This window comes from Asparagus officinalis, chromosome 8 (assembly GCF_001876935.1).
Source record: "Asparagus officinalis chromosome 8, Aspof.V1, whole genome shotgun sequence".
NCBI lineage: Eukaryota > Viridiplantae > Streptophyta > Magnoliopsida > Asparagales > Asparagaceae > Asparagus > Asparagus officinalis.
In genome coordinates this window covers 103,012,859-103,017,451 of record NC_033801.1, presented here as the reverse complement: position 1 = coordinate 103,017,451, position 4,593 = coordinate 103,012,859, and the positions used below count along the sequence as shown (strand labels likewise).

General features: G+C 28.1%; 1 long non-coding RNA gene across 1 annotated transcript; it reads left to right on the top strand.

The window, feature by feature from the left end:
* Positions 7-967, top strand: LOC109820463. Its single transcript, XR_002241863.1, has 2 exons — positions 7-118; positions 622-967. It is a non-coding gene; the product is annotated as an uncharacterized LOC109820463 (long non-coding RNA).

The following is a 4,593-nucleotide window of genomic DNA, read 5'->3' as shown; positions in this document are numbered from 1 at the left end:
CGAGCTCGAGAGCCCGCCCCACCGTCGCCGTTCTCGAGGTCGCTCGGCCGCCGCCGCCATCTCCTCCGCCGCCTCCTCTGCGGCACCGCCTCAACCACCACCAACAATCCTAACCCAGGTACAATCTTGTTACTTGTGATTTGTAAATGCTATCTGCACTTCAGCTGGTGCTTTTGTGGCTTTTGCTTATGCGTTCAGTTATTCTTCTGTTAAAATGTTTCTCAACTTAAATAGCATAATTAGGCCTGGCCGCCTGGGACCTTAGCAAAAGCCATGATTAGAAATTTGGTTTTATTGTTTAGACATCCGTTATCTTGAACAGTTGAGGTTTCCTTACTTGATCTGAATTATAAGCTTTTAAATAAAAATGGCAGAGCCGGCATTGTGACAGTTGAGGTTTGCCTTTTGCATTTGGTCAGTACTTACATTTTACAATTCCTCTTCTGTCATGGGCACACTTTTATCTATAGCTGAGAAATAATGTGTTGCATCCTGCTTTCATTCTTACATGTTTGCTCCATACTTCATTCTTACATGGTTTTCAGTAACTCAGAATTTCATGAATGTGATTTCAATATCCACAATTTGTTGATAAGCTTCGTATGATATCTTCTTTTGTAGGTTTTATCTTCCGACTGCACATCAGCTAAACGTTTGAAATGTGAGCCTCACTATGACAAATACTAGTCATATAATAGGAAATTTTTTCCTTTTCAATTTGTGGTTGAAACTTTGCTTTTATTTACAATCAGAATACGCATACACAATGCAAGTGACTGCTCCAGAAAATGTTTATAGCTATGGAGTTGTATTGTTTCATATTCCCCAATTTCAAGCGGTGTGTGTTATGTGAGATAAGTGCAAGGAGCTTTTAAATGTTGGAAGGATACTTTGCTCATGTCAAATGCAAAGATGTTTGTCTGTAATTTTGTATAATCAAATAGTTATGTCTCCCCTTTCATCAACAGAGCATGTCTCAGTTGGATGTTATGTGTCCGTTAGATATGGAAATAGTTTTGAATGTATGTAACTGAACGTATTATGTTATTGCCAAACATATCTTTTTGTTGAGAAAAAAATACTGTGATTACATGTACATACTACATAAAGCTATAGTCTTATTGATATTTGCGTTGTAGGATGAATTTGGTTTCGGTAACTCAAAATTTGTTAATATAGCATAATAGTTAAAATAAACATCAAATAATATAAAGATTGATTAATATTGATATTATTAATATTATTATATTATTTTTAATATTTTATATTTAAATAATCTTAAAAATAATATTATTGTATATTATAACTATTATTTATTTAATCATTTGATGTTATATCAAGTTAAACTTGAATTTAATTGAGCTATAAATATAATATTATAAAAAGATGTCATACTATAATTGTCCCACTCAAATTGTCCCATTATCCCATTTTACCCCATATTACCCCACTTTATCCCACTCAATTATCCCATTGGGTAAAATTATCCCATTGGAACAATTTATCCCAAATTACACCAAATTACACCAACGAATAACCCCCCCTAAAGAGGTGTATTGGCACCTGGGCTAATACTTACAAGGTGTTTAACCTGGGCCAATACTTACAAGGGGTCTATTCGACATGAATTGAAATGCAGGGGGTCTATTTGCAGTTTGGTGTCACTACAGGGGTCTATAAGCAATTCATCCATGTTTTTATAGAATCAATGACATCTGCTTATAGTATTAGCCCATCTAACTAATTGTAAATATTCTCTACATTAAAGATCATACTCCCTTTAAAAGTACGAGTTCGGAAAAATCTTTTCATGGTCAATATTACCCTTAACTTTTTTCGAATATTACATTGTTATCCTAATCTATTTTAATTATCCTATCTTCTTTGATTTGGTAATTAAATAATTTATACTATTCATAATGATATTTAACATGTTATTGGATAAAGGAGATACGCTTGATATAATTCAAATCCTTTACTTATTTCAGTTCGCAGAGAAATCTAAAAAACATATACTAGCCAGCACCTAAATTTTTTTTGGACTTTGTAAAACATATCCTCCAAGTTTTTTTAATTGTAAAAACACCCCTACAAATTCAAAATTTTATTAAAACACCTTGAAAATTATAAATTTTACTTATTTCAATTTAGTGAGAAATCTGAAAAAACATACTCTAGCTAGAAACTAAAAGTTTTTTGACTTTGGAGAAAATATCTTGTAAGTTTTGAAAATTAAAAAAACACCACTAAAAATTTAAAATTTGTAAAAAAACACATTGAAAATTTCAAACCTATAAACACACTAAAAACCTACAAATAACACAAACAAACCCCAAAAATTTATGGAATTTGCAATAAATACTAAACTTTTTACAAATTGCAAATTAAAACCCTTAAAATTGTACAGTTTATAAAAATGCTGATAATTTCCAACCTAACTGTACATTAAAAATATATGAATTGTAAATATCCCCTACATAATTTATAATTTATATAAAACACCCTTAAAGTTTTAAAAATTACAAACAAAAACTCAAAATTTAAATTTTACAAAAAAAACACCCCGAGAGTTGCAAACTCATTAGTAATTTGAAAACAAAGAATTATAAATAGTCTATAAACAATTTACAATATGTAGAAATGACCTATAAGTTTAAAAATTACAAAAAACCCCTAAAATTCATAATTTTTAAGAAAATCACCATGAGAATTTCTAACCGATAGACACTAAAATGAATATACAAACTTACTAACAACCTCTAAAAAATTAAAAATTTGCAAAAAATATCATACTCCCTTTAAAAGTTTAGGTTTAGTAAATACTTTTCATGGTCAATATTGGCCATAACTTTTTTGAAAAGAACATAACTAATTGAAAATCTATTAAATTTAAAATTTATAAAAAACACCTTTAAAGTTTAGTACATTGCAAATTACACCTCCAAAGTTTAAAAAATTTTAATAATTTTTTGCAATTCCTTGAGTTCAATGTAATGTTTACTAGTTTTATATATTTATAAATTATAAAATTATAGGGTGTTTTTTTACAATTTTTAAAACTTTGAGGGTGTTTCTTTTGTAGTTTTCTAAAATTTTATTGTGTTTTCAGTGTAATGCATTAATTCATTAATTAATAATGATAATGAAGAGTAAATCTTTCTTAAGATGTATTAGGCCATAATTAAGTGCACATCACTCTTCCGAAGTAGTATAGTTTATATATGCAAATATTTTCAGACAATCTATATAGTGGTTAAAAGGATTTTGATTTTAATGTACTATTTTTATAAATTATATTTATTGTGAACCCATATAATTTTGACTGTAGTCATCATAATTATAATACATTTGATTTATTGACTAAATAGGTATATAAACCATAAATTACTTTACTTTCTCACATGAACTAATATTTGATGCTTAATAATTTAAATTATTACTTTTAAATTTAATATAAAGAAAAGCTCTAATAAATTTATTTATTTACATGCAGGATTATACAATCTAAATTCCTATTTTTTTGCTTGAGATTTATTCTATAGTTATGTGTATCAAATTAGTAACTACAACGCAAAGTTAACCAATTTTGTGGAGCCCAACTGCTGGCTACAAGCATCGAGGTTTCCACACATACACACACACACAAATAAATAAATAAATAAATAAATATATATATATATATATATATATATATAATTTATTAAAAAGGTCATATATATACTCTTATATAATAAAATTGATTTAATACTGAATAGTAGTATCGTTGTAATAATATTGTTATTAGGAAAAATTCTTCATGAACCAGTATGTTCTTTACAATATATAAGCTATGCACTCTAAATTCTTGTGTGTTTTTATAGAGCCAAAAAGTTTGAATACAAGTCTCTAATATTTTGCTCTCGCAATAGCAAAATTCACTTAGCAGACATGGATATTCCAGATGAGTTATATTACCTATATACAATACAATTACCCTAGGCAAGTAAGTTATAATAGTATTTTTCATTCACATTATTTGGAGCAAGATATGATAGGGACATTGCATCAAAGATTTTTTTTATATTTAGAGCACATGGGGAAATATATTATAATCTCCCTGCTCTAATTTCGCAAGAAAATAATTATTCATACTTTCAATTTTATTTCTATGATACGGAGAATGCTGAACCATACATTGATGATATTAATCTATGTAATATTTTTCAAAGAATAAAAGTTAATCAATTCTTCAAGTACAAGTGTTGCTCCTCAACTGCTTCTTTGTAATATTTTTAAGGTGTTTGTAATTTGTAGTTTTACTTCGGTTTAGGGCCCGTTTGGATAATGAAAGTATTGGAAATAAGAAATAGGTTACAGAAGTAACTTCAAAAACTATGAAATAGGAAGTAGCGGAAATAACATTTTTTTTGTTTGTTTCATATATTTTAGAAGTAATGGAAGTAGAACTTCTTCCTCTTCATTTACTTTTTTTGTTTGGATAATATTTGGAAATATTACTAGGAAGTAATTAATTCATGTTACTTTTATTTTATTCTTGTTTGGATTGTCATTGAAATAGAAATGTAAATGGAAGTATTATAACACACCACATGC